This window comes from Phocoena sinus, chromosome 2 (assembly GCF_008692025.1).
Source record: "Phocoena sinus isolate mPhoSin1 chromosome 2, mPhoSin1.pri, whole genome shotgun sequence".
Classification (NCBI taxonomy): Eukaryota; Metazoa; Chordata; class Mammalia; order Artiodactyla; family Phocoenidae; genus Phocoena; species Phocoena sinus.
In genome coordinates this window covers 68,538,455-68,559,322 of record NC_045764.1, presented here as the reverse complement: position 1 = coordinate 68,559,322, position 20,868 = coordinate 68,538,455, and the positions used below count along the sequence as shown (strand labels likewise).

At 51.8% G+C, this 20,868-nt stretch overlaps 1 protein-coding gene across 5 annotated transcripts in view; it reads left to right on the top strand.

Annotated features, from left to right (window-relative positions):
• LOC116748998 (golgin subfamily A member 7-like) overlaps window positions 1-20,868 on the top strand; it is a 49,387-nt gene that overhangs the window by 8,661 nt on the left and 19,858 nt on the right. For 2 of the 5 annotated variants that reach the window (XM_032622796.1, XM_032622795.1), the window contains exon 1: window positions 4,316-4,743. The exons of 1 other annotated variant lie outside the window; for it this stretch is intronic. The gene's annotated coding sequence lies outside the window, so the exon portion shown is untranslated. Of the gene's footprint in view, window positions 1-4,315; window positions 4,744-15,024; window positions 15,031-20,868 lie in introns of those variants that run through there. 2 more of the 5 variants (XM_032622794.1, XM_032622793.1) reach the window with 1 other exon arrangement.

Genomic DNA, 20,868 nt, shown 5'->3' with positions numbered 1-20,868 from the left:
TCTGTGCAGGTGCCACTTCCTCAGGGAAGCTTTTCCTAACTTCCATCCCCTGAAGCTCCTCTGTCCTGTGCAGCAGGCCTCCCGCTATACAGTCAGCCCTCCCTCATCCATGGTGCCTGCCTCTGCAATTCCATCAACCCTGGATGGAAAATATTTGGGGAAAAAAAGCCAGAAAGCTCTAAAAAGCAAAACTTGAATTTGCTGTTGGCCCGGCAAGGCAATTATTTACATAGCATTTACATTGTATTTACAACTGTTTACATGGCGTTGTATTAGGTATTGTAAGTAGTCTAGAGATGATTTAAAGTACACTGGAGGACGTACGTTTGTTATTTTGGAACTACGACCCCATCTTATATAAGGGACTTGAGCACCCCTGGATTTCGGTATCAATGGGGGTCCTGGAACCAATCCCCCCCAGCCCTCACACGGGAGCGATGACTGTATATTTTTGCGTGGCTGCCTGTGGGTCTTTTCTAAGAAGTCTTTCCTTCTCTTTTGTTCAGTGCTCGGTCCCCAGCGCCTAGCACAGAATTTGGCGCACAGGCGATGCCCCAATAAGTGCTCACGGAATGAATGGGCCCATGAGGAAACGGGTGGCAGTAGTCCGGGATGCCTTTGCCTCCATCAGCCAGCATCCTGGGGAGGGCAGGAAGGGGAAAGGGAGCCCTGCGGGGGCCTCTCCTTCCCCATCATCCTCCCAGACCCCTTCCCTGCCCAACAGGGCGCCACTGGCCTGTCCCACACCCTCTCTGCCGCCTGCCCAGTGACCTAATTATTGTTTTTTCTTCCAGCCCCGCGGAGGGGAAAACAGAAATTCCTGGTGGATGACACAGGCCCGGCGGCCGCCTGAGAGCCGAGCACGGGACCGGCTGGGCCGGCTTCGCCCGCCCTGAACCCACCGCCCGCCCCGCCACCAGGGCCGCGGGAACCCGTCATCAGCCTAAGTACAGAGCGGGCGGCCGGGCGGGCGGCCGGGAAATTGCTGGTTCCCGCTGACCCGCGGGGCCTGCGGGCGCCCCGAGTCTGGGGGCCCGGAGCGGGCGGGCCGGGGGATCCCGGGGGTCACGAGCGCCCGGGCTGGGTTGGCCCGTCCTCACTACCCGACGCCTGGCAGGCCCGCGGAAGGGGAAGGAGCGGGGGGGGGGCTCGCAGGGGCCGCGCTCGGGCAGCTGGGGTGGCAGGGGGCGGCGGGAGGCGCCAGCGCGGGGGTGGGAGGGGAGGAATTTGAGCGGCTCGGCCCAGGGTGCGGCCCCGGCGCGAGGCCAGGGCCCTGCGGCGCACAGCACAGCCCAGAGTGCTCTGCGAGGGCTGGGGGGCCTTCGGCACCCCTTCCCCCTTCTGGGCGCCGCCCCCACTCTTACAAGGAGCATTGGGCTCGGAGCCAGACTCGTGGGGTCGCGCATCCCCACCCCAACGGGCTGCTTCATCTGCCGTGTGCCATCTTTCCGTCCGTGGGCCCTTGATGCTGGAGGGAGCCTCAGTTCCCCCATCTGTGAAATGGGTTAACATCTAGGGCTGACTGAGATGTGCGCGGGTTCACTGTCCTCTGTGCCTAGCAGATAAGAGATGCTCCATTTTCTTTCAGTTATTAGGGGAAAAGGCACTCCGTCTCTCGTGCTCTCCCTCAACCAATACCGATTGAACACCTACTCGGTGCTGTGTTAGGCTTTGTGTTATAGTGATGAATAAGACAGATAAAATCTAACATTCTCGGAGGAGACAAACAAGCAAACAAGAAATGAATATGCACATCAGATAAGATAGCGCTTCAGACGGTGATAGGTGTTACTCTAATGGGCTAAGGAGAGTGGGAGGAGTTGTTCAATTTAGACTCAGTGGTCCTAGAAGGAAGGTCTTCTTGGTCAAGTGCCCTTTGAGCTGAGATCTGAGTGAAGTGTGGGAGTGAGCAAGGCCATTATCTAGGGGAAGGCCTTTTGGATAAAGCAAACAGCAGGTGCAAAGGCCCTGGCTCCCCTACCCACCCCTTGTTGGGTAGATTCTACCTTGTTGGCAGAACCCATCTCTCAGGTTCCTGGCTTCTGAAGCACAAAATACTCCCCTTTCTACCTCAGTCCACGGGAAGGAAGCATGGAGAGCAGATGTGGAGTCAGACCTGGTTTTAAATCCTGGCCCTGCTACTCCCAGCTTTGTGACCTTACATAAGTCACTTAACCTCACTGAGTGGTAATAGTTCTTCCATCTGTCAAATGGGGAGAATAATGACATGTTTCTTACAGGCTTGTGTGTGATGTCAGTGAGGTAACACTGACACGCGGCAAGCCCAGACTTGGGTGTATGTATGTGCTTGAATGAATGGTCTGTGGGATCCCTAGGAAGACCTCGGTTTTCTTCATCTGAAAATTAGGTCTCTGACTTGGAGTGAAAAGTTTGAGCTAAACTTTTCCTGGTCTTGGTGGTGATGGGGAGACGTAGTAGAATTGTGAGCACCTTGGGCAAACTCTCGGAGACAGTTCGTAGCTGTGGTCTGGTGTTGGTCACCCTCTGGGACTCAGAGCCCTGTTTACAGAGAGAGAAGCAGAACACAGCTCCCCCACTCACCTGCCCAGATTATCCAAAGCCCAGCCAGGCATTCAGTGGAGTTCAGAGAGGAAACGTCTAGCAAGCCCAGGCCAGAGCAAAGGCGTAACACTGGCAAAGTTCATACTTTATGTCATCACCCTCTTCCTTGACTCCCTCTCCCTATATCCCTGGATCAACTTGTCCTTCCTTGGGAAAGAACAGGAGGTCAGTCATACCTGAGGGAGGATTTCAGTCTTTGGAGATAGTTCTGCCACAGTCCCGCATTTGACACATGGGAATCTGAAGCCCAGAGAGGGCAGGACTTTGCCAGAGAATACACAGCAGTCCTGAGGTATGAGAATTCATTCCAGCAGACCTTTGATCTAGGACTGTACTTCATGGCCAAATTCCACCCATTTTATAGAAGGAAGAAATGAGGCCCAGGGTTGTAATGTGAATCAGCAAAGGCTTCCCAGACCAGCAAGTGGCAGTAGGGAATGAAGAATGTATTCTAGGCAGGGGTGGAAGGAGGTGGGAACCTTCCTGGGCCCCTCAAATCATTCATTCCCAGGCCCATCATTTTTGAAGATGATCTCTAGGACCCCCTAAGGGAAAAGTCATGTGGGGAGATCTGTGGCCACTGGCTCCCTCTTCTTACCCAGGAATCCTAAATTCCCCCATCCTGAAGGGGCAGCCCAACAGGTATCCAAGTGCACATTGGTGCCCTTGTCCATCTGGCTCCACTGAGAGCCGGCCGTGATGGCTGAGTTGCCGCAGTGCCTGGAGGCCACCAGGGCACCGCCTCACCCCAGCCAATGGCTCTAGCCCTGGCCTGTGGGAGCTTTATCTCAGAACGTGAACGTGGCAGCCGGATCTGGCACCAAAAGCCCCTCCTGGCCTGCGACCTGCCACCAGCTGCTCCTGGGGGTTGCTTTTCATTCATTCATTCAACTCGTATTTCTGGAGGGCCTCTCAGGTGCCAGGCACTGCCCCACATATTGAAGGTGGAGCGGGCACATAAGATTGTGAGGCCTGGCCCTCCGGAGGTCACATTCTAGGGTAGGGGACAGGCAATAAACAAATATACACAAAATATTAGGTCAGATGGAGGGGACAGCGTGTGATAAGGGTGCTCTTTTCAACTGGGAAATGAAGCAGAGGCCCAAAGAAGTGGGGGAGAGGCCACGTGGCTGTCTGAGGCAGGAACAGTTCTGAAAGTGGGAGCTGAAGGTGGAAAGGCCGGTGAGGCAGGACCCCGGGTGTCACTTTCAGGGTGTAGCAAGGAAGGCAGTGTGGCTGGAATGAGTGGGAAGCGAGAGGGAGGGTATGAGACCTGAGAGTGGAGGGGCCAGACCCTGCGTGTTCTTTACAGCTCGGAGATGCTGTGCTTATTCTGTGTCTGCCTGGGAGTGGAGCTGTGCCCTCCCAAGGCGGCTTGGACATGCCAGGAGCCGATTACAGAGCAGGCTATCAGAGTCACCCCTTTGCTTCCCCTCTCTTTTGGCTCCCTCCACCCTTGCACCCCCTTCACCTGTTCTAAAAAGCAGGATTAGGGCTTCCCTGGGGGCACAGTGGTTGAGAGTCCGCCTGCTGATGCAGGGGACACGGGTTCGTGCCCGGGTCCGGGAGGATCCCACATGCCGCAGAGCGGCTGGGCCCGTGAGCCATGGCCACTGAGCCTGCGCATCCGGAGCCTGTGCTCCGCAACGGGAGAGGCCACAGCAGTGAGAGGCCCGAGTACCACAAAAAAAAAAAAAAAAAAGGCAGGATTAGAAAGAATTTGGAGTCAGAACTCTCTGGATTCCAGACCAGGCTCCATGACTTAGTAATTGTGTGAGCTTGGTGAGTGATTTAAACTCTCTGACCCTTGGCCTCTATGTCTGTGAAATGGGGCTGAACATACCTACTGCCTAAACAGCTATGAAAGCTAAGCGTCCACCCAGCCCTGACCCTGTGGGTGTGCTCCTAGGTACTTAACCGAGGGAGGCGAATGTGCATGTCCAAAAGGCATGGGCAGGGTGATCCTGGGGGTTGGTCACAATAGCCCCGAAATGGAATCAACTCTGGCGTCCATCCGCAGAAGAATGGCTGAATGAGGTGTGGTATCGCCCTGCAACGGAATAATACACAACAACATAAAGAAACTGCGGAGAGACGGATGCAGCAACATGAATGAATCTGACATGCTGTTGAGTGAAAGAAGCCAGGCGCAAAGAATAGGTACGTGTTATTCCATTAATAAGAAGTTCAAGGACAGGTAAAGCTAATCTGTGGTGAGAGACGGTGAGATAGTGGTTGTCCTTAGGGGTTGCGGACTGCAAGGGGGCTTGAGAGAATCTTCTGGCATGTTGGAACTGTGTTTTGTCTTGATCTGGTTGTCACACAGGTTGATACGCGTGTCAAAGTCCATTGAGCTTGAGCTCCATGAACAATTTGAGAGTCATGTGCATCGTGCTATGTATATTTCAAGTAAAAGGTCAAAAGAAAAAAGTGCACTACCTGGAAAACTGGTGAAGAGTAAATGAGATGGAGAACGTAGTTGTGCGTGTCTCAGAATCGGCACCTGTGGACATTCCCTGCGTCCCAGTGCCACCCTGAGGGGCAAGGACTGCCTTCCAGCACCCGTGTCCAAGCATTAGCTAGGCTCAAATGACGCCGTGCTGTTAGAATTGAGGGATGGAAGGGGACTGGGTCTTTTTTTTTCTGTTGCTTTGCTTTGCGATGAGAAGATTATAGTCTTTATCATTAAATGTGGTAACTCGCTGGTGCTCAGGTCCCCAGGGCTGCTGTGCGGTGGAGACGCTGAAGTGGGAAGCGCTTGGCTTTCCTGGTCGGGGGCTGATGAGATGGCATTGAGAGCATCCCCTCTACTTGCAGATGGGCAGGATTCCCCAGAGAGAGCCTTGAGGACCCCAGGTTCACCCAGCAATGGAGTGGCAGAGCCCCACCCTCACCTTTCATTGGCCCACGTCCAAAATGCCCTCAGGATCAACTGGCTGGGGACAACTGTACCACTTCCATCCTTCCACCCTGTCCCGAGGTCACTGTCCCAAGCCCAGGGAGGGGAGTGACATCCCCAAGGCCACACAGCAAGTCTGCAGCAGAGCCAGGCAAGGCCATGGGCAGAGGGGAGAGTGAGAGGCTGAAGGCTTGGACCGCCAACCAAGCTCTTCCCTTATGTCCGTGGGGACATGGCCCCTCCTGAGCAGAGGCTGGGGGTGTGTTCCTTCTGCTCTGAAGAGGGAGTGCATCTATAGTATTAATGCGGGGAGTACTTGGCATGAGGGGGGCTTCTCTGCCGGGTACTGTGGAGGGTGAACCCCAGCCCCTCAGCCCTTGCTATCTTGGGGTCGCGATCCAGGATCCACCTCCCCTTGGTGCCACTCCTTTGCCTGCTTCCAGCAGAAATGTCACAGACTGGCCCGGTTTTCAACCTGCATGAACTTGGCCTGACACAGGCACCCCGGTAGGTGTGAGGCGGAGGCAGCTGGAGGGAGATTCCAGAGATGAGTGACCCAGCCCAGGACCAGCCCAGGACTCATCTCTCACTTCTCACCTGCCTCCAAGTGTCAGTTTCAGTGTCACCTCCTCAGCAGGGCCTTCCCTCCCTGACCGTATGTTCCGCTTCCCGCCCTCTCTCACAGCCCATTCTGCTTCTTCACCACCCTTGTCGCTCACCTGTAGTTCTCTCTTCAGAGGTCTGTCACGCCCCACAGGACTGTAAGCTCGTCCAGGGCAGGAGCTGGGTCTGTCTCGTTCACCATTAGGCCCTTGTGCCTGGCATATACGTGTAGCAGTAGATGTTTGAGGGGAGAATAAATGAATGCACGAGGAAGAGCCGCCATGGCAGGGATGTAGACACCAGGGGAGGGAGTGCCAGGGAAGGAAAGGTTTGTTCCGGGGTGTGTGTGTGTGTGTGTGTGTGTGTGTGTGTGTGTGTGTATGTATGTGTCTGTGTGTCTGTGTGTTTGTGTGTGGTGGGGAGGGCCACTTGGGCTGAGCCTGTGTGACTGCAGGGGTTTCAGAGGGAGCTGCCGTAGGTGGGGGAGGGCAGGAGGCCTCTCTCGCAACCTCTGGAACTCAGGTCCTTCTTTTATGAGCCAGAGACCCCCTGCGAAGCTATGTGGAGTCCCTGCATCCGGGAGAGGCAGCGCCTGGGTCCACAGATGCAGGAAACCTGGGTCCCCTCCCTCCACAGCACTCCAAACTAGCGGAGCTGGAGAGACATTCCTCCTCCTGGGGGAGGGGAGGCAGCCCAGGCCTTCTCCCGCTGGACACACAGGCCCTTGGACAGGGACTCTCCCTTGGGGCTTCTCTCCCTGGGAGGCCTTAGAGGGCCCCTAGCCCAATCCTCAGAGAGGGCCAGAGGCCTGCCCTGGGTCACACGGGAGGAGAAGCCGAGCTGAGACTCACTTCCGGCCTGGGGTCTCCAGCTCCCACCGTCTATGTTGTGTAAGGGTCTCATTCAGCTTGGTCAGCACAGAGCAGGCAGCTCTCTGCAGTCAGACTGGGAGCCCAGTGTCCCCACGCAGTCTCGGGGAGCAGGGCCGCTGCCGTCGGGGGGCATCTTCTCTGGCAGCGCCCCCAGCCCATACCTGCTCACCTATACCATGCTCAGGCTGCAGTGAGGGCTGACTTCAGAAATGCCTGTGCTCTGGGCCTTGTCTTCTGACCCCCAGGGCGGGACCTGTGCCTCCTCCACCAGATCCAAGACTCAAGGTCCCAATTCTCTGGCCCTTTGGCAGTGAGTCTCACCCAAGGCTGGCTAGGACCCCCTCATATACCTCCTACTCCAGGCCAGACCCTCTATAGGCTGGGGGTGCAGGCCTGGGTCAGGTCAGGGTGGGGTAGGTCTTCCAGCGCCCTCTTCCTGGAAGCTCCTGTACTCGTGGACCATGCCTTATTTGTTCCTGTGCCCCCCGCACCCATCCTAGAGCCTGGCATAGAGTGGGCTCATGTGACATGAAAGAGGTGACTCGGGATGTCATTTGAGGGGCTCTAGGAAGAGATTCCAGGCCCCCCCAATCCCTCTCCCCCAACTCCCCAGGAGCCACAGTCTGGAATTCCACTGAGAGAGGCGCATGGCTTGACATTCTCTTCATGGGAATAAATGAGAAGATTAGCTTATTCTGCTCCTGGGCCCAAAGGCCTCGGGAACTTCTGAGAGCCAGACTGAAGATACGGGTGGGGAGGGGTCTGCCAGCCTGGAAGAGAAGGGCTGAGACCCCAGGGAGGGGCGGACCTGTGGAGACAGGCCTGGGCGGCAGGGGCCCTTGGGGCTGGCGGGAACAGCAGGGCCCGTCTGGGAGGGAGCCTCTGACAGACGCTTTATCAGGCCCTGTCGCCAGCGTTATCTGTGGCTTCTCAGCAAAGAAGGAGTCACAGTCCTCAGCCACCCTCAGACCACTCCAGGCCTGGAACAAAGCAGCCGAGTCAGCTGGCAGCCCCATGGCTCCACTGTTAGACCGTGGGTTCTGCAGCCCTGGGGCCCACGTGGGGTGTTCAGGCAGGCGGCTGACCCGGCCTGGCGACGGCCCGTCTACTGGGACTCCCCCGCCAAGTACCGGCTGCTACAGGGACCCCCTCCCTGGAGCCTGTCTGCAGAATGGGGATGGGGCACCGGGTCACCCCAGCCCCTGCAGGGCTCAGCTGAAATGTCAGCCACAAAGGACGGGACACAGAAGGGCCTGTCCAGGAACAAGGGCCAAGTGTTGGCATGGGATGATGGCCGGGGCTGAGCTGGTCAAATGTTTACTTGGAACGGTTCAAGTGGACACCCTCCGGCCACGGGGGCAGCTGGCGTCTGGCACGGGGCCCTTCTACCCACCACCGCAGGGCACTGCAAGGGTTCAGACCCATCCCAGATGGGCTTGACTCCCAAAGCACCCAGAGGGGGCTGCCAGTGTAGGCCTTGGCATTGTCACTCCCCCCCCCCCACCCCATCCCTACCCACTGTGGGGGAGAGAAAGAGCTGGGAGGGCAGGTTCAACCTCCCTCACTCTGCAAGCACCCGCTTCTCTGGCCTCCTGCAGGGCTGCTGTGAATGGTTGGGCAGGTTGTGCTCTGCAACAGGACACCTTTGCCACCGAAGCAAGTGGACCTGAAATCCTTGCAACTGGGAGAGGAGCTGCATCAGCCCTTAGGGTGCTTTTTTGCAACTGTCTGCTAGGAGGGGGCACCTTTGTGTGCCGAGCATTGTGGACTTCAAGATGACAACATGGTTCTTTTGGTAGGACTAGCTCATAGTCTGTTACAGATAGAGTCGCCTGATATAATACAGGATGCCCAGTTGCAACTGAATTTCAGGTAAACAGCAAATACTTTTTTAAAGGTATAATTGTGTCCCATGCCATATTGAATGTAATGGGTGAGTAAAGTCTGGTCAAATCAGACTTCCCCCCAAATCCCCCTCAGCACATAGGGTTCTAGGGGTCATGAAGGAGACTGCGGGAGGCTGAAGAGAGGCCAGTGTGGCTGGAGAGGAGCCTGAGAGGTAGCAGGGGCGAGGTGGCGTGGACTTGGAGGCTGGGGTTCTCTGAGACGAGGACACAGGAGGGTTGGAGCAGGGGACTCACGTTGTAACAGGCTCCCTCTGGTGGTGTTGTTGAGAATCGTCTGGAGGGGCCCGGCCGATGCAGGCTGACCTGTGAGGTGATTGCAGCCATCCAGGCCAGATGACCAGGGCAGTGATCGTGAAGCTGGACAGAAATGGCTGATTCTGGAAACAGGAACTTTTTGTTACGGAAAACAGCAAACATGTACAGAAGGAGTGAGAATAGTACAAGGAATAATACAAGGATGTCCCCATCACCCACTTTAACCATTATCAGCTCACAGCCAATTTTGTTTCATGCAAACCTTTCACCCCTCTTGACAACTGGATTATTCTGAAACAAACCCCAGATATCATATTATTTCATCCATAAATATGTCAGTGTATATCACTGAAAGATAAGGCCTGGATATATTTTGAGGCAGGAGCCACCAGGAATTTGCCCCAAGACCTCAAGCAGCTATTAAGAGAGAGGAGGCCCCTGACCTCATGAAACCCATTGCTGTGCAGTTAGTGCCCTGGTCTTAAGACCACCTCTCCTAAAGCTTTCTCATGTTTTCCTCCTCAGGCACCCTGTCTCCCATCCTCCTGTCTGCGTGATGCCCCTTAGGCTGGGGTCTTGGGACGCTGGCATGGACCCCCTGTTGAAAACTCCTGCCTTTTCCCCAGACCTCACAGCAGCCCGAAGCCTCTCCTCTTTCTGGTCTCTTGATAACAGGACTGTGCAGTGTCTGGAACTGAGGCTCCCTACGAGCTCAGGAAATGCAGGCACTCCGGGCGAATGCGAGGGAATCACGGGAAAGTCACAGAGTGAGGGACAAGGACAGAGATTCAGACATCAAGTAAGTTCAGGGAGGCTCTTTGCTTTCAGAAGGCCAGCCCCCAGGAAGCACCCTGGCTTTACCTGTAATTTACTTGGAGATTTTGCGTGGGTTCCTTCCCCTCTCTGGGCCTGTTCATGCAGGGCTTCTTTTTTTTTAAAATTATTATCATTTTTATTTTATTTTATTTACTTTTGGCTGCGTTGGGTCTTTGTTGCTGCATGCGGGCTTTCTCTAGTTGTAGTGAGCGGGGGCTACTCTTCATTGCGGTGCAGAGGCTTCCCATGGCGGTGGCTTCTCTTGTTGTGGAGCACGGGCCCTAGGCACGTGGGCTTCAGTAGTTGTGGCACGCAGGCTCAGTAGTTGTGGCTCGCAGGCTTTAGAGAGCAGGCTCAGTAGTTGTGGCGCACGGGCTTAGTTGCTCCGCAGCATGTGGGATCTTGCCAGACCAGGACTCGAACATATGTTCCCTGCCTTGGCAGGCGGATTCCTAACCACTGCACCACCAGGGAAGCCCCCATGCAGGGCTTCTACCTTCTCCCCTCCTCTCAGATTCTGTTCCCCAAAGTCCCTGGAATGGGAGGAGTTGAGGGGCAAAGGTGGACTTGAGGAGAGCATGCTGGGAACATGCTAACTTTGGACCCAGCCACACACGCGTTGAACCCTGTGATGCAGGCATAGTAGCCCCACTTTACAGAAGAGGAAAGTGAGGTGCAGAGAAGGAAAGACACTTGACTAGGATCCCCTAGTTTGTAGGCAGCACGACCCTTGGACTTGGGTCCAAGGCCAAATGCTCAGTGTTGGTGCCCAGGTGCCCCCATGTTTTTTGAGGCCCCACCCCAGGGCAGGGCCCTCCTCAGTAGGCCTAGTTCCTCTAGTGCAATCCAGATTCTGGCCATCCTGCCACCTCTGAGCCTCCTGAAGCCTGGTGCTCCTCCCAGCCTCCTCATGGTGACACTGGGAGGCTGACCCACCTTCCTACTCCGATCATTTTCGCTCACTAAGCCCTGCCGAGGGCTGGACTCCATGGACACCAGATACACCAACACGTTTCTCTCATTTCATCCTCACAGCAACTGAGTGGGGTGTTATGCCCATTTTACAGATGTGGAAACTGATGCCCAGAGAGGAGCAGAGGCCTGCCCAAAGCCACACAGCCCCACTGTGGTGGAGCCAGGATTGAGACCAGAGTTCTCTGACTCCCCGTGCTCCATCCACTGCATTGCAAGGAACTGGCTCAGAACAGTAACCCAGTGCCATTTTGTTGTCCTGGGTTCCGGCAGCCTTTTCTTTTCTTCCCCAGATAACTCCCCTGTCTTAGTTTCCCGTACGTAATCACACTCGATCTCTCTAATAATTGTGGGAGGCGGGTATGATGACTGGGTTTTATAGGTGAAGTGCCACACGTGTCTCCAGGGAGACTGTGTTCTGAAACTTCCTGAAATTTCCCCAAGGCTTGAGTTGCTCCCTTGAGCTGCCCACGGACGCTTATGTTCTTCTAGCGCCCCCTGCAGTCTTTCAACGACATTGACTCACCCTGCTGGGTCATTTAGAAAGCTTTTCCTGCAAAGTTATCTTTCCCCTTTTAAGTCAATACCTCCCACGGTTGCCACATCTGGTCCTTCCCCTCACAAGTTTGGACCCACCTTGTCCCTCCTTTGTCCCCATATTCAGCAACACTTAAAACACATGTGCCTTCTGTAACTCCGTCTTCAGGAAACTAGGATATTAACAAAGGCTTAACAAACTACGGAGGTTGTCAAGCTTGAGAATCACAAAAGTGAATCTGCGTTTCCACCTACCTGGGAGCTCTTTGGGGTGAGATCTGTGTCCTCCCATCAGATTAGACTAATTGTCTTCTAGAGAAGGGACGGTGTCTCCCGCAGGGTCCCCATGCCCTGGGTCGAGGCCCTGCAGAGCAATGACTCTGGCTGTGGGTGGAGAGAGGTGTCTCTAGGCTCTGCCCACCATCAAGCACGTGGGTGGCACTCCATGCCCAAAGGATGAGAGCCCTGTGTTTCCTGAGGCTCAGGCAGGACATAGGAAGGGCAGGAAAGACCTGGTGGGGAGCCACTTTTGGCCCCTCTCTGAGCACCCGCCTGTCTCAGAACTTAGAGGAACTTGAACTTGGGCAGCAGTGGGACTGAATCCTTCCACGAGTGAGCAGGTTTAGATTGAAGCTATTGTTCCTTTAGGTGGCAGCCAGGGACTGGGCATTCACTGTGGGGAAAGGGCAGGGTCAGGAGAGGGGAGGAGGAAAAAGGTCAGCTGATGTCAAAGGCCCGTGGTCTTGGGGACCCCACCCTGCATGTCCTGCTGCCCTTGGTCACCCCCACTCCGGGCTCCCATAGGTCCCCCAACCTCCACCTCAAACAGGCCCATTCCTACTCTCACCTACTGCTCTTTCTGGGTTCTCTTTGTTCACTCATTTATCCGGTATTCAATCAGCATTTAATCCATCATCTACCAAGTGCCCAGTTTTTGTCTGTTTGGGGGAGAGTTTATTGAGGTATAATCCACATATTGTATATTCACCCCTTTTTAGCGTATGAGGTTTGGCAAATGTTTCACAGTAGTGTAAACACCACCATAATTAAGCTGTTGGATATATCCACCAATATTTCCTTCCTGCTCCTTTGTTATCAACACCTGCTCCCACCCCTGGTCCCTGACAGCCTCTGATCTATTTTCTGTCCCTATAGTTTTGCCTTTTCCAGAATGCCACGTAAATGGAATCACACAGCAGGTAACCTTTTGCATCTAGCTTCTTGTACTCAGCATAAATGCTTTTGAGAGTCATTTGTGTTGGTCTGTGTGTTCGTAGTTGGTTCCTCTTTTATTGCCCAGTGAGTTGTATTTCCATCGTATAGATGTACTCAGTGTATTTATCTGTTCACCCGTTGATGAACGTTTGGATTGTTTCCAGCGTTTGGCAATTATGAATAATGCCACTGTAAACACTCCATGTGTAGGTTTTTGTGCAGACGTGAATTTTCATTTTGCGGGGGAAGCTACCTAGAAGTGGGATTGCTGAGTCATATGTAAGTATATGTTTTAACTTTAGAGGGATCTGCCCAACTGTTACCTGGAATGGCTGTACTATTTTCAAAGTAATAATAAACTTTTAAAGTCTAAACTCTAACTTGAGTTGTCAAGACTGACAAACGCCAGGAGGAATTCCATTCCTAACTGGAAGCATCCCTTCTGGGGCAAATGTCAGCTTTCATTTCTCCAGGTAAACATCCAAGAGTGGGGTTGCTGGATCGTAGGTGAAGTGTATCACAAGACACGGCCAGACAGCTTTCCAAGATGCCTGCACCATTCTGCGTTACCACCAGTAATGTATGAGTTTCAATTTTTCCACTTCCTTACCAAGTGCCAGGTTTGTTTGTTTTTTTTTTTTTTAACATTTTATCATGAAAATTTCTAACATCTGAGAAAGTACAATGAATAGTACTTTAATGACCCTCCACTTACTCACCAGCAGCCTTCAGCTACCTCCTCACCAGCCTTAGATCTTGTTTCCTCACCCCTCCCCAACAATGACCAAATTATTATTTTTTTAAGCAAATCCCAGATGTCATTTCATTTTATTCATAAATACTCAATAGTATCTTTCCTGGAGAAAAGGGAACCCTCTCGCACTGTTAGTGGGAATGTAAATTGGTACAGCCACTATGGAGAACGGTACGGAGGTTCCTTATAAAACTACAAATAGAATTACCATATGATCCAGCAATCCCACTACTGGGCATATACCCTGAGAAAACCATAATTCAAAAAGAGTCATGTACCACAGTGTTCATTGCAGCTCTATATACAATAGCCAGGAGAGGGAAGCAACCTAAGTGTCCATCAACAGATGGATGGATAAAGATGATGTGGCACATATGTACAATGGAATATTACTCAGCCATAAAAAGAAACGAAATTGAGTTATTTGTAGTGAGGTGGATGGACCTAGAGTCTGTCATACAGAGTGAAGTAAGTCAGAAAGAGAAAAACAAATACCGTATGATAACACATACATATGGAATCTAAAAAAAAAAAAGGTTCTGAAGAACCTAAGGGCAGGACAGGAATAAAGACTCAGACGTAGAGAATGGACTTGAGGACACGGGGAGGGGGAAGGGTAAGCTGGGACGAAGTGAGAGAGTGGCACGGACATATATATACTACCAAACGTAAAATAGATAGCTAGTGGGAAGCAGCCGCATAGCACAGGGAGATCAGCTCGGTGCTTTGTGACCACCTAGAGGGGTGGGATAGGGAGGGTGGGAGGGAGGGAGATGCAAGAGGGAGGAGATATGGGGATATATGTATATGTATAGCTGATTCACTTTGTTATACCGCAGAAAGTAACACACCGTTGTAAAGCAATTATACTCCATAAAGATGTTAAAAAAAACACATTAACGATGTCCCACCTAGCCAATCATTTTTTAAAAAAATAAATGTATTCATTTATTTAAAAAAATATTATCTTTCCATGGTACCATTATCACACCTAAAATGTGTGCCATTATCCCAGTTCATATCATCACATGTCTAGTCAGGTCTCCCATTTTCCTGAATGTCATCATTTTTCCTTTTTTTTATAACTTGGGTGTTTGAATCAGGATACAAATAAGGTTCAGACGTTGTGATTGGTTCATGTGTCTTTAAGTTACTTTGCTTGGAAGTCATTTGGAATCGTTCTTCTCTTTGTGGTTATATCACTAACTTAATGTATAGACTTGGTTGCTTCATTTTACTTGCAGTTTTTATGAATTTATTTAAAACTTTAAAATTTTATTTATGGTTCCAAAGTCTATCATACAGAATATATTTACAAAGGTCTAACTTTTATTTGTGCCCATCTCCTTCAATCCCCCCTTCCTAGAACTATTAATTTTAAAAACTTATGCTTTATCCTTACATTGATTTTCATATATACACACACATATATGTGTGTTCCTTACATTGATTTATATATATACACACACACGTGTGTGTGTATGTACGTATAACATACACAGATGTCTACACGTATATTTGTATCCCTCCCTCCTTTTCTTACCATACAGGCACACTTTCCTCCACCTTGTTTGATTCATTGTACATCTCGCCCTGCGATCTCACCCACAGTGGTCTGTTGAGGTCTCCCCTGGTCTTTGCCGCCAGAATCTTCCTTTGTGCTGAAAACCACAGTCTCCTGCTGGTGGACATTTTCCTTCTTTCCAGTCCTTTGCTGTTACAAATAGAGTTGCAGTAAAAAGCCTCACGCTTCCATCTTTCGGCGTACTGGTTGGAGTCGATTCCCAGCAGTGGGATACCCGAGTCCCAGCTTGAACACACATAGTGATTTTGCTAGCTTTTGCCCAATTCCTCTGCAAAGGGATCACACCGTTTTACATTCCCGTTAGCTGCACAGGGCTTGTTTCCCCATGGCCTCCCCAACAGAATGTGTTGCCAAACTTTTGGATTTTTGCCCATCTGATAAGTGGGAAACGGTATCTCGGCGTAGTTTCAATTTGCATTTCTTTTATTTGATTGAGGTTGATCATCTTTTCATATGGCTAAGGGCCATTTGCATTTCTTTTTCTGTGAACTGTCTGGTAATATTTTTAGCCCATTTTTTCTAGAAGGCTGTTGGTTTATTCCTTCTCTACTTTTATTTATTTGTTTATATATTTTTTATATCTTCTAATTCCTGTACCTTTTTTAAAATATAAATTTATTTATTTTATTTTTGGCTGCGTTGGGTCTTCGTTGGTGCACACGGGCTTCCTCTAGTTGCGGCGAGTGGGGGCTGCTCTTCGTTGCGGTGCGCGGGCTTCTCATTGCAGTGGCTTCTCTTGTTGCGGAGCACGGGCTCTAGGCGTGCGGGCTTCTGTAGTTGTGGCTCGCGGGCTCTAGAGCGCGGGCTCAGTAGTTGTGGCACACGGGCTTAGTTGCTCCACGGCATGTGGGATCTTCCCAGACCAGGGATCGAACCCATGTCCCCTGAATTGGCAGGCAGGTTCTTAACCACTGCGCCATCAGGAAAGCCCTCCTTCTCTACTTTTAGAAACTGTTTATAAGTTAGAGACATTAATCTCTTGTCTATGATAAAGGTTCACGTATTTTCCCCACTTCATCATTGGTCTTATTTTGTTCATTCATTCACCAATCTCAAGCCACCTGATGCTGGGGATGCAACAGCTGTGAACAGGGTGGTCCTGAGGGACTCCACTGCCATGTGATGCTCAAGCCAGACCCTTGGACTGATCCTGGACAGTCCCTGCCCCTGCCCCTCCCCGTGCTGTCCTTTCTGCCCCCTGACCCCTCTCCTGCCGCCCAGTGACCGCCCTTCCTGAGTCCTGCCCTGATCAGGCCCTCAGCACCTCGTAGTCTGTGCTCAGTGGGGGCCAGAAAGGGAACTATCTCTCTATCTCCCCCAACATGCCTGGCACCTGATGAGTGAGGGAGTGAAGAAAGAGCAAGTCAGTGAATGAATGACTCTTAGGAGGATGAAACAGCCTCTCAGCCCAGGAAGCCAAGTCAGAGGGGAGTTTGGAAAAGCAGCTTTAGGGTCAAGGTTTCTTAACCTCTCACATTCTCTTCAGACCTAATTCAGGTCAGAATTGCTACTCTCAATTTGCTCTCAGCCAATATATAATACTGCTGCATTTCATGATTTAAAAACATGTCTGCTGGGCTTCCCTGGTGGCGCAGTGGTTGAGTGTCCGCCTGCCGCCTGCCGAGGCAGGGGACACGGGTTCGTGCCCCGGTCTGGGAAGATCCCACGTGCCGCGGAGCGGCTGTGCCCGTGAGCCATGGCCGCTGAGCCTGCGTGTCCGGAGCCTGTGCTCCGCAACGGGAGGGGCCACAACTGTGAGAGGCCTGCATACGGCAAAAAAAAAAAAAAAAAAACATGTCTGCTTTTTGTAGAAAATGTGGAAAATACAGAGAGGTACAACAAAGAAAATAGAGATCACCCATTACCCAGAGTAAACCACTGTGGACATTTCGTTCAACTTTCTTTTGTTTCATATTTTATTTTTACATATCTATATTTACATGTTTTACATATTTTTTTTTTTAATTTTTTTTTTTTTTTTTTTGCGGTACGCGGGCCTCTCACTGTTGTGGCCTCTCCCGTTGCGGAGCACAGACTCTGGACGCGCAGGCCCAGTGGCCATGGCTCACGGGCCCAGCCGCTCCGCGGCATGTGGGATCTTCCCGGACCGGGGCACGAACCCGTGTCCCCTGCATCGGCAGACAGACTCTCAACCACTGCGCCACCAGGGAAGCCCTGTTTTTTACATATTTGATATTTATATGTACATGCACAGACACACAATACCCCTTAACAGTATAACGTACGTATTTCCTCATGGCATTAACCTTCAGCACATCATCATGATTTTAAGTGATCGTATAATATGCCGTGAAATGAATGTATCATATCCCATCACCATTACTTAACCTCTCTGTGTCTCAGTTTCCTCATCTATAAAATGGAGATAATAGTTGCTTCCTCGTAAGTTCCTTGTGAGGGTTAATTGTGATTCTATTCATGGTAAGCACTCAGGGGGTGTTAGACAATGCCATTCTTATTATTACTATTATTTCCTAATTGTGGACATTTAAATTCTAATTTATTCTGTTGCAAGTAGCACCGTAATGAACGTCTCTGCTCATGGGGGCATGTGAGGGGGTGCTCCACTCCCACCTCCAGACTAAGCACCCCGGTGACAGAGTGTGAGCAAGGCTTGCTGGGGAGACCCCCTTGGCTGAAAGTTAGGACAGCAGGCATTTGCCACTGGGAGCCTGGGGACAGGGCAGTCCAAGCAAGGGAACAGCATTGGTAAAGGCTCAGAAGCTTGAAAGAGCGTGGGAGCTCTGACGCGCTTGGTTTGGCCACGGTTCTCGTCCCCATTTTACTCCTTTCTGGAGTAGCGGTGGTGTGAATGCTGTGTGTGCTGGCCCAGGGGGTGCCTCTTTCTCAGGCTTAACCCTGTTGATTTTCAAATTGAAGTTTATGAGCCGTCTGCTCACATCCAGCTGTTGAGGTGGCCACTTCCTCCTCCTTCCCCTTGACCACATCACTCTGCTCTCTGAGCCTGGGTTTCCTCATAAGTAAAACAAGGCAGGTGGACTCGGTGGTTTCTACCCTCCCTTCTGCCTGGGGTGGGTGCTTAAGCCCACTCTGGGCTCTCTCTTTGCTGGGATGCTGGAGGCGCCCTCTGGTGGCCAATATTGGCCATGCAACCCAGAAATGGGCTTGACAACCTGCCTGGCCCTCTGAGTGGGTTTAAGTGTGCATGTACGTGTGTGTGCCTCTGTATTGGAATGGTACACAGGGGACACGTGACAGCCTCATGATACATAAAATTCAGAGCTTCTCTAACTCTCTGATGGCAAAAGATAGCGAAAATTTTCTGGGGCCTGCCAGGGACACCCAGGGTTGCAAAATTCCTTGGGGCACCCATCTCACTGGTACACATGGAGAACATTACTCCTCTGCTCAAAATCTCATCCTTAAAAAAAACAAAACAGACAAAAAAAACCTCATCCTTGTCCCTCTGATGAGCAGGGTAAATATCAAACTCCTGGCCAGGACATTTAGGGTCCTTCAGAAGCTGACCCCTGCTTGTTACCAATGGCCCCTGTGGCCCCATTTTTCACTCTTGTCTTTCTTTCCTGTCCCACTCCAGGCAAGCTACCTGACCCATTCCCATCTCCTAGTCTCTGCTCATGCTGGTTCTTTTTCCCAGAGTGTCCTACCCTCTCCTTTAGTCCCCATAGCATCTTTCAAGACTTGGCTAAATGCAACCTCCTCTAGGAAGACCTCTTGGATTTTTCCACTTGGGTCTGAGCTCGCCTTCCTCTGAACCTCCCAGTAAATACATCTGTCTCCTGGTATACAGAGAACTAGGGCTTACCCAGGTAACTTGGGTCGAAGATATCCAGTTCAATAGACCCTCAGATATGGCGCAGACTCCATGTCTGCTCCATGTCTGAGTCCTTCCAAACATTGGTATCCAGGCTGCCTTCTGCAGAGCCCTGACTCCCATCCTCTCCTCCACCTCCTCTGAGCCCTTGGCTTTAGCCAGGAGGGGCAGCTTTCATGGAAGGAGGTCTGGTGGTAGAGGAGAAAGTCATGAACCTTGGGCCAGACTCCTATTGGACACTGCCATTCAGAAGGCAAATGGCTGCCCAGCACACAGCCTCCAGCTGCTGAGCTGTGTGTGGGAGGCTGGTCTCTGGGTGAACGAAGGGTCAGATCCAGTCACTGCCCAGTTCTTTCCTTCAAGGACAGAAGTCATAACTGCAGCCCTAGCAATAATACTCTTGGTTATTTGTAGAAGTCTCCTATTGTCAGTTTGTTGTGCTCTCTAACATGAACTTCTCATACAACCCATTTGTAGATGAGGAAACAGGGGATCAGAGAGGCTAAGTAACTTGCTCAAGGTCACACAGCTCTGAGTGTGAATGCTCAAACTCAGTCTCTGCTTTCCAAGCATCTCGAAATCCTGTGCAGTTCCTGGAATACTCTGCTGTCACTGTGTCTTGCACAGAGTAGGTGATTAATGAATTCCTGGATAACAAAACACGGACATAATGAACATATAGCTATCCCTTTCTGCTTCCAGGCTGCCTCAGGTCCACATGTTCACCTTTGTGTGTGGGAAGAGTCCCAGAACTGGGATTGTCCAAGAGGGGAATGGCTCCAGGGGGCTGAAGGGGTGGTGGTACCTGGATCCCAGGAGGGGTGAATTCCCTGCGTCTGGGTTTTAGGGGAAGTAGGTCTTGGGCATGGCGAGGACTGGCACCTGCTGGCCCACTGGCCCAGCTGGTGTATGGCCCATGGATATTGCATAACTTCAGAAGCCACAGAACGGTGCTGTGGCCAGGACTGGCCTACAGGGTAAGGACCCGGGATTAATCCAGATTCCCTGAGGAGGGAGATACCAAGACAGACGAGATGTGCAAGAGATTTATTAGGGGACATATCTGTAAGGGGAAATGGGGAGGGAGCCAGGGGAGCCTGGGAAAGCATCCGACCTTGATGTGGATCTGACCCCGATGTGAAGGAGGAAGGGAAGGGAAGAAGGCTGAAAGGAAGCATTTTTGACTCTAAAGGATTCTAAGAAAGTTCTTAAGGCCAACGGGAGTCTTCTAGCCAAGATGCCTGTCGGAGGGGTCCCACCTCTCCTCAAAATGGGTCTCCTTTGTATTCCTGCCACGCGCAGTCACTGGTGTGTGGGAAGCACAGCCTCCGCAGGCACGACTCATGCCTAGTGGTGGAAAGGCAGACATCATAAGTGATGGTGAGAAAACCCTTTCTGGAGTGGTGCTGGTGTGAGTGCTGTGTGTACTGGCCTGGGGGTTCCTCTCTCTCACCCTTAATACTACTGACTTTCAAACTGAAGTTTAAGAGCAATTTGTTCATGTCCAACTGTTGAGGTGGCCCTCCCTTCCCCTGACCACGTCATCCTCTTCTATGAGTCTCGGCTTCCCACATGTAAAATGGTCATTAAGGCCTAGCGCGCAGCTGCTGAAGCCATTGGTCAGTTATGTTCCCCAGGTAGAGATCTGAGAGGGGCTTTCTCACGGCCGCCGCACTGGCCTCCCGGGTCCCCCTGTCACCAGCCTGGCCTGGAGAACAGCCACAGGTGACCACAGCTGGAGGGAAGGGGAATTGGGGCCCCTGGAGAAACCCAGGAGAGAAGCTGATTGGCCCAGCCTGGGTCAGGGGTCTGGCTCTGGTCCAATCAGCTATGGCCAGTGGGTGGAGCCACTTGCCAGGCTGCCCATTCTGTAGGGTCTCGGGAGCCTGCTCTGTGAAGTGCAGGTGTCATTCATGGGGCAAGGGCACTGGCAGGGCAGGTGAGGCAGTGCAAGGTGTTGGTGGCATTCTCTTGCTGAATGTGTCAGTGTGACACACCTGGTGGCTCCATGAGGCCAGGAGCTGGACTTTTTTTTTTTTTTTAATTTATTTAA